The sequence below is a fragment of the Myotis brandtii genome, unplaced genomic scaffold, assembly GCF_000412655.1.
Source record: "Myotis brandtii unplaced genomic scaffold, ASM41265v1 scaffold326, whole genome shotgun sequence".
Taxonomy (NCBI): domain Eukaryota; kingdom Metazoa; phylum Chordata; class Mammalia; order Chiroptera; family Vespertilionidae; genus Myotis; species Myotis brandtii.
Window position 1 is genome coordinate 3,449,744 of NW_005362534.1, and position 13,991 is coordinate 3,463,734.

At 40.7% G+C, this 13,991-nt stretch overlaps 1 pseudogene; it reads left to right on the top strand.

The window, feature by feature from the left end:
* Nucleotides 1-3,729: 3,729 nt before the first annotated feature.
* The window catches only part of LOC102257319, a 15,775-nt pseudogene continuing 5,513 nt past the window's right edge, over nucleotides 3,730-13,991 (top strand).

Genomic DNA, 13,991 nt, shown 5'->3' on the forward strand with positions numbered 1-13,991 from the left:
GATAGATGCATGTTTGTTGTTCACAATTTGTATCTTTACCTTTTTCTTCTTCCTCTTCTTAAAGGATACCTTTCAGCATTTCGTATAATACTGGTTTAGTGGTGATGAACTCCTTTAGCTTTTCCTTATCTGTGAAGCTCTTTATCTGACCTTCAATTCTGAATGATAGCTTTGCTGGATAAAGTAATCTTGGTTGTAGGTTCTTGGTATTCATCACTTTGAATATTTCTTGCCATTCCCTTCTGGCCTGCCAAGTTTCTGTTGAGAAATCAGCTGACAGTCGTATGGGTATTCCCTTGTAGGTAATTGAGTCTCTTTCTCTTGCTGCTTTTAAGATTCTCTCTTTGTCTTTTGCTCTTGGCATTTTAATTATGATGTGTCTTGGTGTGGTCCTCTTTGGATTCCTTTTGTTTGGGGTTCTCTGCGCTTCTTGGACCTGTAAGTCCATTTCTTTCACCAGGTGGGGGAAGTTTTCTGCCATTATTTCTTCAAATAGGTTTTCAATATCTTGCTGTCTCTCATCTTCTGGCACCCCTATTATTCTGATGTTGGTACGCTTGAAGCTGTCCCAGAGGCTCCTTACACTATCTTCGTATTTTCGGATTCTTTTTTCATTTTGCTTTTCCGGTTGGGTGTTTTTTGCTTCTTCGCATTTCAAATCTTTGACTTGATTCTTGCGCTCCTCTGGTCTGCTATTGGGTGTCTGTATAATATTCTTTATTTCAGTCCGTGTATGCTTAATTTCTAGTTGGTTCTTTATCATAGCATCGAGGGTCTCATTAGTTTTCGTGACTCTCTCCTCAAGTTTATTGACAGCTTCTAGCACATTTTTGCAAGCCCTCAAAATTGCGATTTTTAGCTCTATATCCTCCATTTCTGTCATGTTTTTTTGTCTCCGCATTTTTTATGCTTTCTTGGTGCACCCTCTAGTGGTCTTTGTGCGCAGTCTTGTTCTAGTTGAGCCTTGATTGTTGTAGTTAATACTAGAGGGATTTGACCACCAGGCCGACTGGCTGTGTGAATCAGCTGTGTCTGCCGCGGAAAACTTCTGTCCTCTGGGGAGGTGCTAATCTAGCCTTTGCCTGAGGCGATCCGGCAAATGGCTCTGCGCAGGGCTTGGGCGGGGCGGGCTCAACAGGGCGGGCGGAGGGAGCCGTTATGGTGCCCTCAGTCCTGTTCCCAGAGGCTCTGCTTCTCAGAACCCCCGGAACCGCTGCAAACCTCGGAGGGAAAGCTGCCTTCCAACTGATGCCAGACACTCCCGCTTCTCCCGTTTGGGTCCGAGTCCCCAGCGATTCGCCCGTATCTGGAGCTCAGAGTCTGAGACTCCCCCCTGACCGAAAACGACAACCGCGCTCTCAGCCACCAGCCCGCTTTGCGCGCGCACCTCCGCACCTGAGTTTTTTCCACACTGCGCCTCCTCTGAGCCTCGGTGTGCTGTTATTTTTCCTTCTAGTTGAAGAGTCTCTCCTCAGCCAGCCTTCCTGTGGTTCTGGGTGATGTCCGTTCCGTCTTTTAGTTGTATTTTTGAAGTGGTTGTTTGCGGCAGCAATCTCCGGTGTTTACCTATGCCGCCATCTTGGTTTCTTCAAAATGTAGATTCTGACTCAGATCTGGGTGAGACTGAAGATTCTGAATTTTAAAAATGTTCACAGGTTATTCTGATGCTTCTAGCTTGGAAACCACACACACACACACACACACACACACACACACATATTTATATATATTAAAAGCATAATATGCTAATTAGACCGGACATCCTTCCGGATGACCTTCCGGACGAAGCTGGGGCTGCAAGGGAAGCTTGGGTCCCAGGTGCCAGAGGGAAGCCCAGGTCCTGGGTGCCTGCCAGAGGGAAGCCAGTGCCAGCAGCTAGGGGAAGGAAGGCCTTCTCTTGCACAAATTTCATGCATCAGGCCTCTAGTGTATATATATATAGCTAATATGCAAAGTGTCCCCTTGGGAGTTTGACTGGGAGAACGGGAGTTCGATCGCTCACTATGACGTGCACTGACCATCGGGGTGGCGGGGAACATGGCAGATGACCAGCAGCAGCAGCGGTGGGGTGCTGAGAGAGTGAGGGAAGGAGGAGGAGGGGAGGCGGAGAGGCAGGGAACCTGATCAGCCCTGATTGCCAGCCAGGCCTAGGGACTCTACCCATGCACTAATGTCATGCACCGGGCCTCTAGTTGAGATATAAGGCTTTAGAGCAGCAGTTCTCAACATGTGGGTCACAACCCCTTTGGGGGTCGAACGACCCTTTCACAGAGGTCACCTAAATACATCCTGCATATCATATATTTACATTACAATTCATAAAAGTAGCAAAATTACAGTTATGAAGTAGCAACAAAAATAATTTTATGGTTGGGGGTCACCACAACATGAGGAACTGTATTAAAGGGTCGCGGCATTAGGAAGGTTGAGAACCACTGCTCTAGAGGAAGCGTGTCATGGGCCGCGAGTTTGACATGCTTGCTCTAGAGCTATGCTATCCAATACTATAGTGATTTTGCATTTGATATGTGGGGTTTTGAAGTTTAGTGTGGAAGAAAGAAGGTATACTATCTCAATAATTTTGAAATATTTGTTATATGCTCCAAGGATAATATTTTGGATGGATTGAGCTAAGTAAAATGTAGTATCACGTTCAATTTATCTGTTTATTTTTACATTTTAATGAAGCTACTAGACATTTTAAAAGTACATATGTGACTCACGTTATATTTCTATTGGACAATGCTGTCCTAGAGGTCTACCCTAGTTTCCATTATCCGTTGAGAATTCACCTCCAGCCAAAAGAAAATTTGTAATCATAAATTACACAACCATTCTTAGAAAGATGTTTTTCCTCATGGAAGTATATACTCTATAAATGCTATTTCATTACTCAAAATATTGAGAATTTGTCAACATTTCAGGTGTCTGTGTATACTTATGATTCATGATCCAGGCCCCCTTCTACATGGATGAATATGCATATAAGTATTGGATTAATCATCTGTGATTAACTTCTTGACAAATATGGATAACAGATGAGAATGCTGTTATTATATCCAAAGTGTAATGCAATTTTCAGTTCTTAGATATTCTCCATTTTTGTAGTCTCTTTATATTCTCTCTGCATTTCAGTTTTGGAAGTTTCTATTGATATATCTTCAAGACCACTGATTCTTTCCTTGGCTATGTCCACTCTCCTAATGAACCCATTAAAGAAAGGCATTTTCATTTATCTTACAGAACTTTTGGTTTCTAGCATTTTAAAATTCTTTCTTAGAGTTTTCATCTCTCTACTTATGTTACCTATATACTCTTATATATTGTTTGCCTTTTCCATTGGAGTCCTTAGCATGTTAATTATAATTATTTTAAACTCCATACTTTCCTTCCCATATCTGACCCTGCCTTTTACAAAACCTTATAATTTTATTGAAAGCTGGATATGGCCCTGGTTGTGTTGCTCAGTTGGTTGAGCATCATCCCATGCAACCATAGGTCGCCAATTTGATTTCCCATCAGGGCACATACCCAGGTTGCCGGTTTGATCCCTGGTTTGGGTGTGTGCAGGGATCAAATGTTTCTCTTTTCTCTCCCTCCCCCTTCTTCTCTCTCTAAAAATCAATTAAGATTTTTAAAAAGGAAAGCTGGATATGATACACTGGATACAAGGAATTGAGGTAGATAGAACTTTAGTGATACAGTGGGAAGGTAGAGGGTAGGGAAAGCATGATTAGGGATAAGTCTCTTAGTAAGTCTGTCCCCCTGACTGTGGACTTTACTAGTCCTTCTCAGTTACCCACTTTCTACCTCCTTAGGTGAGAAAAGAAGGCTAGAGAGGGCTGGAGTTGGTTTCACCAGGTCAGTTAGGTTCTGGTGAAATCATTTCTTTTTTAAAAATATTTTTAATTTTTTATTTTTAAGTTGCATTTGACATACAATATTATGAGTTTCAGGTGTACAACCCCATGATTAGACATTTGTATATCTTATGAAATGATCACCCCAATAAATCTAGTACCCATCTGATACCATACATAGTTATTACAATATTAGTGACTGTATTCCCTATGCTGTACTTTACATTCCCATGACTATTTTGTAACCACCAATCTGTCTTTTCAATCCTTTCACCATTTTCACCATCAAAATATTCTCTGTCTGTAAGCCTGTTTCCATTCTGTTTATTTGTTTATAGCATTTTGTATTTTAGATGCCACATATAAGTGAAAGTATCTGGCATGAAATAATTTACTTTAAGGCCAGTCCTTAACAGCAGTTATTGAGTGTATTTCAAAATGGCTACTTCCCACCTCCCCTTGCTGGAAGCTCCAGGAGATTTTTATCAAGTCTTCACCAGGCGAATCTGGTAGGGCTTCCAGAGATAAAACTGACAAAAGTGGGAGCCCCCATAAGACTGGGCCCCTTGGAGTTTGTAACTCTCAAATGTGTCCATAGTGAACCTCCAGTAATTCATCATTTACAGCTTAGGCTTTCCTACAGCAGACTAGTTCCCTCAGAAGTTTCTGCTCATGGTTTTCTGCTCTTGTGATTTGTAATTTTCTATACTCACCTGTCTGCCTCTCCAATTTTGGATGGCAACAGTTTGCACTCTGACTGCATTCAGTTTATTTAGCTGTGTTTTTTTTTCTTGTTGTGTGGATGGAAATGATGACTTCCAAATGCATTACATGCTGGACTGGAAAACAGACGTTTTCAAAGTGTAATGTCTAGCTAGGAAGGAACCAGCTAAAATTTGCAGCTGAAATGTTGGACAGGGTAAGAAGATTAATGTGAGATTAACAATTTTGATTTCATGAGGTGAGTTTTTAATTTGTTAGTCTATTCTTAAAACTGATGGTCACATGTCATTTTCATGATATCATTTATAGTTAAAATCCATGTTAGGACTATGAATAGCCAATGTTTTTTTTTAAATATATTTTATTGATTTTTTACAGAGAGGAAGGGAGAGGGATAGAGAGTTAGAAACATCGATGAGAGAGAAACATCGATCAGCTGCCTCCTGCACACTCGCCATTGGGGATGTGCCCGCAACCAAGGTACATGCCCTTGACCAGAATCAAACCTGGGACCCTTCAGTCCCCAGGCCGACGCTCTATCCAGTGAGCCTAACTGGCTAGGGCAGCCAGTGTTTTTATTAATATGTTTCTTGATTTTGGGTTTCATTTTTTTTCTTTAAAACCTTCTTTTTATGAGGATCTTGTATTCACTGTAAGTGGTAGGATTGAATGTGGTATTGTAACATATTTTGAATTTTTTTAAGGCTTCATAATCTTCTGTGTGTATTGTGTTGAGGGGGGAGAAGATGGAAGGGAGTAGTGGATAGCCATGGGATATGGTTTCTTCTCAGGTTGCCATACCTCTAGAATTTTGGTTGCTGCTATTGCTGGCAGCTGAGATGATTTTCTGATCTTGGGAGTAAATCTTGTGATATGATGTTGGGCAAGTCATTCAGTCTCTGAATGTATCAGTTTGTTTTTCATTTGTAAAATGTAATTAATAACTACCTGCCTTATTATAGAGCACTAGAGGCCTGGTGCATGACATTCGTGCACTGGGGGCCGGGAAAGGCGATGTCCCTCAGCCTGGCCTGCACCCTCTCGCAGTCCAGGACCCCTCGGGGGATGTCCACCTTCCACCTTAGCGGGGAGCAGGCCTAATCCGGCAGTCGGACATCCCCCAAGGGGTCCTTAGCACTGCTGCGGAGGCGGGAGAGGCTCCCGCCACTGCCTGGCTTCTGGCTGAGCACTGCTCCCCCTGTGGGAGTGCACTGACAAGCAGGGGGCAGCTCTTGCATTGAACGTCTGCCCCTTGGTGATCAGAGTGCATCATGGCAACTGGTCGTTCCACTGTTCAATCGATTTGCATATTAGCCTTTTATTATATAGGATTATTAAATGGATACATTTGTGTACAGCTCTTAGAACAATGCTCAGCAGACAGTGAGTGCTATATGTGAGCTATTATTTTTATCCTTTTAGAGTTTTAGAAAACTCTAAAACTGTTCTCCTAGGTGTGGAGGGAAAGATCAGGCTCTTGGACATTTCAGTCTTTAAAAAAAATCTTTATTGTTGAAAATATTACATAAGTCCCCCTTGACATTTCAGTCTTTGCAAGCTCCCTTAGCTCAGTTGTGCCAATATTATGTGGCCCATCTTAGAGCACTGCTGTAAGGTTGGTGGCATGTGTAGATATCTTCATTTCTTTACTCACTCATTCAGTAAATATACATGAGTAGCTATTGTGTATCATACACTATATTAAACTATGTGAAGACAATAGAAAACAAGACACCATTCAATCTCAGGGAACAGAATTATAATGGGAGAGGCCAACAGACACTAAGACATGGTGTGATATGTCTTCTGTATGGGTAGGTGGTGGCTCCAGAATTTCTATATAGAGGGACAACCTGATTAGAAAGGGAGAGGGTAGAGACTTATTTTAACTTGTTTTATCATTGCAAGCACATTTGTTTTACTTGTATTGGTAGCTGGAGCGTGGATGATAGATGCTTCCTGGAGAAAATTGGGGGTAAAATCAGACATGAAAATATATGGTGGAGGCTGCTAGGCAGGGAAGAGGGAACAGTGTTTGCCAAGTACATATATTTTGGTTATGTTGCCATGTAATAAACCACCCCAACACTTTTTGGTGTAAAACAACAGTCTTTTTTATGGTCACAGATTATTTGGGTCAGGCATTGGGACTGGGCATGGTGGGGAGGAATTATTTTTGTTCTACAGTGTCTGGGTCCTCATCTGGAAAGGCTCAATTGGCTGGAGTGGTTTCAGAGCTGGTGGCTTCAATCCTATGGTGGCTTTTTCCCTCATAAGTCTGGGATGAATCAATGGTTGGCCTCAGCAGGACTACTGACCAGTGGACCTACACATGGCTTCTCCATGTGGCTTGGGCTTCTCACAGAATGGTGACTGGGTTCCTAAGAGAGCATACAAAAAGGGATCTTCCAGAGAGTGAGCAGTCCAAAAGCCCAAGGAAGGAAATGCCAGGCTTCTTCTGACTTCTCCTGAGAAGTCACACCGATATTGTGGCTATGTTTAGAAAATTCAATCCATCACCAGTGGTTCTCAACCTTCTGGCCCTTTAAATACAGTTCCTCATGTTGTGACCCAACCATAAAATTATTTTTGTTGCTACTTCATAACTGTAATGTTGCTACTGTTATGAATCGTAATGTAAATATCTGATATGCAGGATGGTCTTAGGCGACCCCTGTGAAAGGGTCATTCGACCGCCAAAGGGGTCGCGACCCACAGGTTGAGACCGCTGCATCACACCATATTAACAGAGTGTGGTGTGTTTCAGGGAACAGAAGGTTCACTCTGACTGAAGCATGTTCCTCTGGAAAGCTTCATCTTGCTTCTCCCTTTCCAGGAGCTACATTCTAGGGAAACAATTCTTTTGATTCTGTAATAGGCAGCTTGGTGTAGTGGCGAATCCATGGGCCGTGGAATCAGCAAGGCCTGGGTTCACTTAGTTTCTTTATTTTTTACATTCATTGCACAGATTCAAGAGACATATAATTTTATAATAAATATAAAATTTTTACGTTGGATAGTAATTTGTCTTCCCTTTTGTTAATTTTTAAAGCATAGGACATTTAATTTATTTCTCATTTTAAAATATAATAAAAATAAAGGCAGATTCCTATGGGATCCTTGATTGATTTTTGTTCCTTTCTGAGTGTCCATGGCCCTCACAGGAATATTCTCTGTCTTACCTCTGTTGCTTCAGAATGGATGAATGTGTGGATTGTGTTTTTCTGGTGAATACAGTTTTTACTTTTATATGTTTTTTTCATTTTTCAGTTCTTGAAAAATGGTGCTAATATACTATTTTTGTGGCATTGCTGTATTTCTTAAAAATACTTTGCTGAACTTTCCCCCTTCTAATTCTGATGAATGAAAAAAAAACCTATACTTTGGATAGTGACGGAAAAATATTTTCTGTCAATGGTTTTTAATGTAAATAACTTCTTATTTTCCTAGATCCTCTTTATACATATTATCAGTTCTGCAAAACACTATCCAAAAGCAAAACCCCTAAATGTCACCATATTCAACTTATTCCTTTATATGTAGAATTAGTTGCTTTTTACCTGATTCTTTATTTTTAATTCTGTGATATGCAACCAATGCACCGTTTATAATAATACCCAGAGGTAGAAGCCGATACCACTGCTGAATGTCTCCATGACCCAGACATATCCCAGTCATTCACCATATTTATAAAGTCTTCCTCCTAAGTATCTCTCAAATACAACATTTCCTTTCTCTCTCTCTCCCCCCCCCCCACACACACATTTCCCCTCTCTCTCTAAAATCAATAATTCTTTTTTAAATCTTTAAGAGCCAAAAGACCCCAGCAGAACCAAAGTCGTTACATAAGCATTTTAAAATAGAAGCTCTGCAGAGAACTGGGCAGCTGAAATGCAAGCGACAGAAAGGCTGGGGTGAGTTGGTTCAGGAGCCTCATGATGCTGAAGGAAATTAAATCAGCCTCAGGCGAGGAGAAAGCAAATGGCGAAAGACAGAGCCCTGAGCCCTCTCTTGTCATGGTGTAGTAATGAAAAGAACAAAGGTTTGGAACCAGAGTCCTGAGCTTAGTCTCAGCTCTAACACTGTGACCTGGGGTGAGTTTGTCAAGCTCTCTGATCTCAATTTTATATCTATAAAATGGGGATAATAGTGTCTACCTCATAGTGTTTTGTGATAACTAAATGTGATAATAGTTGCAAAGTACCCTCTTATACCCTTATCCTCCATCTCCAAAATTGTTTCATTGAACTCCAATCAGGACTGTTGCTCTGTTAATTTCTTTTACTGCAGATCTCTCATTATGGCTTTCAAGACCCTTCAAATCTTGGCATCTGTTTTAGTTTTCTAGTGTTGAAAACTTAGTCGCTTAGAACAACCTTTTTATTATTTCTCACAATTCTGTGGTTTGGGTGGTTCTGCTGTGTTCTCTTGGGGTCTCTCAAGTCAGATAGCAACTGGGGCTGTTATATCTAAGATGAATGAACCCATGTGTCTGGCACCTTGGCTTGGACAGCTGTACTAGGACTCAAGGATCTCTGTGTCTTGGTGTGGATCTCTTTGGGTTCATCTTATTTTGTACTCTCTACGCTTCCTGTACTTGCATATTGATTTCCTTCACCAGGTTAGGGACGTTTTCAGTCATTATTTCTTCAAATTGTTTTTCAATTCCTGGATCTCTCAATTCTCTTTCTGGTACCCCTATGTTGTGAATAGTGTTAAGCTTGGTGTTGTCCCAGAGGTCCCTTAAACTATCCTCAATTTTTGAGTTTTTATTTTATTTTATTCCAATTAGATGTTTTCCTTTACCTTGCCTTCCAAATTGGTGATTTGATTCTATGCTTCATCTGATTTGCTGCTGATTGCATCCAATGTATTCTTCATTTCAGTTATTGTCTTCTTCATTTCTGACTCGTTCTTTTTTAATGGTTTCTATTTCTTTGTGTGAATTCTCACTGAGTTCATCTATTCTTCCCCTAGAGTCATTGATCTTCCTTATAACCAGTATTGTTTTATTAAAATATATTTTTATTGATTTTAGATAGGAAGGGAGAGGGAGAGGGAGATAGAAACATTAATGATGAGAATCATTGATTGGCTGCCTCCTGCAAGCCCACACTGGGGATTGAGCCCACAACCTGAGCATATACAATGACCGGGAATCAAACCATGACCTTCTGGTTCATAGCTCCACCAACACTCAATCACTGAGCCATGCTGGTTGGGCATAACCAGTGTTTTGAACTCTGTGCCTCGTAGATTGCTTGCCTCCATTTCATTTAGTTCTTTTTTCTGGAGTTGTGTCCTTTTCTCTCATTTGGGACATGTCTCTTTGGCTCCTAATTTTGTCTGCATCCCTGTGTTTGCTCCTATATATTAGGTAGATCTTCTTTGTCTCCCAATCTTGTCATAGTGGCTTTATGAAGTGGGTATCCAATGAGTCTCAGTGGCAGATGAGCTGGGTGCTCTAGGGGTGTTTCTTGTGTGAGTTGTGTGTGTCCTCCTGTTGTAGTTGAATATTGATTTCTGTTGGTGCAATTGACCCTCAGGTTGACTGGCTGTGAGGACTGGCCATGACTACAGTGGATGAACTGTTGTACCCGGGCTGACTCCATGGAGTGGAATTCAGTTTAGCAAGACTCTGGTACCTGACAATTCCACCCTTTTGTTGTGTAATTTGTGGAGCTAATTGGGTGGTGCTCTGGTGTGGTCTGAAGCAGGCACTGGGTGTGTTGATAAAAACCTTTCAGTCCAGGGTAATGGAAGAGATGGACCATATCTTAAGTGTATTCCATTGACAGATGCTTTCTATAGGTTAGCTCATTTAATTCTCACAACAATCCTATGGGGAAGCATGTATTATACCCATTCTAAAGATAAGGAAACAATTTCAGAGAAGGATAAGTAACTTGTCCAAAGTCTTATAGCAAGTAAGTGACAGAGCTTGGATTGGAGTCCAAGTTCATTTATTCTCAATGTTCATGTTCTTTTCAAGACACAAAGACTCTTTCTCACAAAGGCACCTTCCAGGCAAAAGTCCAATGCAAAACAGCGCCTGATAAAAGACTGGGAAAGATGGGAGGCAAAGTTCAGTTCTTTATTAGCCAGATTCTGAGGGTCCTTCTTACCCGTTCTCTTATTCTGATTTTTTTCTTTGTCTTAATTCATTTTCTCTTCTAACTCAAAGCAAGAAGTAGTAAAACAGTGGGAGAATTGCCAATATTGGTGATAAAACCATTTCAAGTTCTTATTTTTATCTTTAAGCTCTTCTCTGGATTAGCCATATCTTTGCCTTAATTCTCCAATTAATTTTCCAATTTTACAGTGGAAAACTGACATAAGTGGTATAAAAACCCTTGGCTATAAACTAAGCTGTAAGAAGTGATACATGCTGAATTTCCAAACCTTGCAGTTTAAAAACAATAATTAAAATAACTATAGTTTAGATGAGTGAGAGTTTGGGGTGGCTAAAATAAATAGAATTATACTGTTCAAAAGGGATTTAGAAAGGTATTAGGAGGTAACATTGCAAGAGTTGACACAAGAAGAGGTCAAGATATATATAGTGATTTTAGTTCTTTTTGGAGGTCAAGGTGAGACTATTTTCCAGTAGCATCAAAGGGAACATGAGAAGTGGTCTTAGAGATAAGATAAATGTGAGAATTGCAAGACATGGATCATTCCAAGATTGCTGGTTTCGGAGCCTTTGGGGATAAAAGGAATTAGAACTGGTTACACTTAAACTCCATCCTGCATATTGTGCTGAAGCAGAAAAGGCTGTCAAGGTCAGTCAGGTCATCTGATAAGAGACCAAAGTATGTGCCAAAGGGTGTGCTTGAGTCATGTTATCATAGCCAGACTCATATTCTTAGTTGCTGTTCATAGTGATAAATCTAAGCGTAAAGTTAGCAAAGAACCAAATGAATTCTTGCTCATAAGGGTGGGCAGAATGTCCAGAAACTTTAAAGAATGTCAAAAGCATAATGCATTTCATTACCATTGCTATTTATAATGGCTAGCACTTGCATTTCATAGCACCATTGGTTCATTCTTTCCTCTTACCTCCTTCCTGCCTCAGAATTTTTTTCTTTTTCTCTTTTATAACCAAAGAACAAAACATGTCTAATGGCAAATTTGCCTCCAAAGGCTCAAAAGAGGATGTGATCTGAAGGTAACCCCGGGGAAGGGGAAGGTAGGTTCCTATAATGTCTTCTGATGTTTATTGGCATGATTGCTCATCCAACCTCTCTCCTTAACCCTGCCCCTCCAATATGTAGAAAATTCCATATTTATTTCACTCTTTGAATGGCAGTGTCCCCTCTCCATGTGCCTCCTTTTTTGTCACCTGGTTGCCTTTGGCTCTAGTTGGAGGATTTATAGTTAGAAAGGATGACCTTTTCTCTTTCTTTTAAAAACACATCTTTCTGATCCTTCTTAACCTGATAGGGAGAATCAGTAATGGCATGAAGTGGAGAAAATCAATTAGGGGTGGATGTTTGAGGAGTTAGAATTGGCTCCTTGAAGGTTATTATGGTATGGTAAGAGTCTTGAGAGACATGCTAAAGGTAGATCTGTTGTTAATTCATCTGTCAATCATCGAACTAAACTGTAAACTCCATAAAGGCAGGACTCATATCCATCTTCTCTTTTGCAAAAATTACCTTTCTTACAGCAAAATTCCTGCAGTTAATAGGTGCTCAATAGTTATTTAGTGAATGAATAAAGATTTTCAGTCATCACCACTAGACACTATTACAACATTTTAGACCAGTAGTCAGCAAACTGTGGCTCGGCAGACCGAGGCTCACGAGCCACATGCGGCTCTTTGGCCCCTTGAATGTGGCTCTTCCACAAAATACCATCTCTTCCACAAAATACTGACTTCTGCGCATGGGCCACGAAGTTTCAATCGCACTGTCCGTGCGCGCCTGCACGTGGTATTTTGTGGAAGAGCCACACTCAAGGGGCCAAAGAGCCGCATGTGGCTCGCGAGCTGTGGTTTGCCGACCATGGTTTTAGACCATTGAGGATGGCCAGTTCTATATTCACCTTACACTTAGAGTCTAGCTCTGTATATGTCATGCACTTTCTTATATTATTGTCATGTATCACTCTCACCTGCTAAATTTTAAGCTTTTAAAGGGAGGGATATTAAATAGATACCATTAGCCTCAAGTCTCAATTCCTAGCATAGTAGGCTGTAGGTAATAGGACATTAGCACGTTTTATAAATGAATTATATTACTTTTATCATAATAATATGACTTCAAAGGGAAACTTTCCGACATTTCAAAGTGATATTCTGATATTTTTGGATCAGACTTTAAGAGATGCTAGAAATTGGCCTCTAATGATTACCTTGAGCTGATATTTATTACAACTCTCCAGTGCAAACTAAAAATTCTAGCCTGATAGTGATGATGACTGGTTTATTGGCATCTTACTTGAACAAATGTAGGTTAAATTTTGAAAGGATGTACTATGGTAATAAAACCGGCAGATCAGTTTTTGATGGTCTAAAGCTTCCACAGTTGGTGAAATATTTGCAAGCATATTGGAAAGATAGGATGATTCTTTTTCTTTTTTAAGGAAGGGATTTAAATCACATCTCTCCCTGGTGCAGACATGGATGGCCATTTCCAGAGGGGGTATATTAGGACCTACTGGGTACATGATGTTTTCTGCTTATTGATGGCTTCTATAAATATATCTTGTAAATTATTCCACAAGAGGAATGACACAAGTTGGGCTTGTGTCAAATAATAGAAGTCAAAACAGAGGGCAGATGTATATACCATTCTCCTGCCTGATTTTATCAGAAGTCAAGAATTACAGATTACTAATAATAAAGGGGGCCTAGAGATTATTGCATTAAGAAAAAGCCTCATCAGAGTGAAGGGTCCTGATTTTTAAAAAATATATTTTTATTGATTTCAGAGAGGAAGGGAGAGGGAGAGAGAGAGAGAGAAACATCACGGATGAGAGAGAATCATTGATTGGCTGCCTCCTGCACGCCCTCTACTGGGGATCAAGCCCATAACCCAGGCATGTGCCCTTGACCGGAATTGAACCCGGGACCCTTCAGTCCACAGGTTGATAATCTATCCACTGAACAAACCAGCTGGGGCAAGGGTCCTGATTTTGAAGTCAGATAACTTGGGTTCCAGTCCTTACTGCCCATATGACCTCATTCAAGTTACTTAACCACCTGTACTTCAGTTTTCTTCTCTGTAAAATCTACACTAATAAAAGACAAACATGCAAATTGACCATACCTTTGCTATGCCTTAAGCCACGCCCACCATCCAATCAGAGTGACTATATGCAAATTAACCCAACCAAGATGGCGGCCGGCAGCCATGGAGCTGGTTGGTTGCCCCAATGATGGAGGAAGCCAAGCTTCCCGCCTGC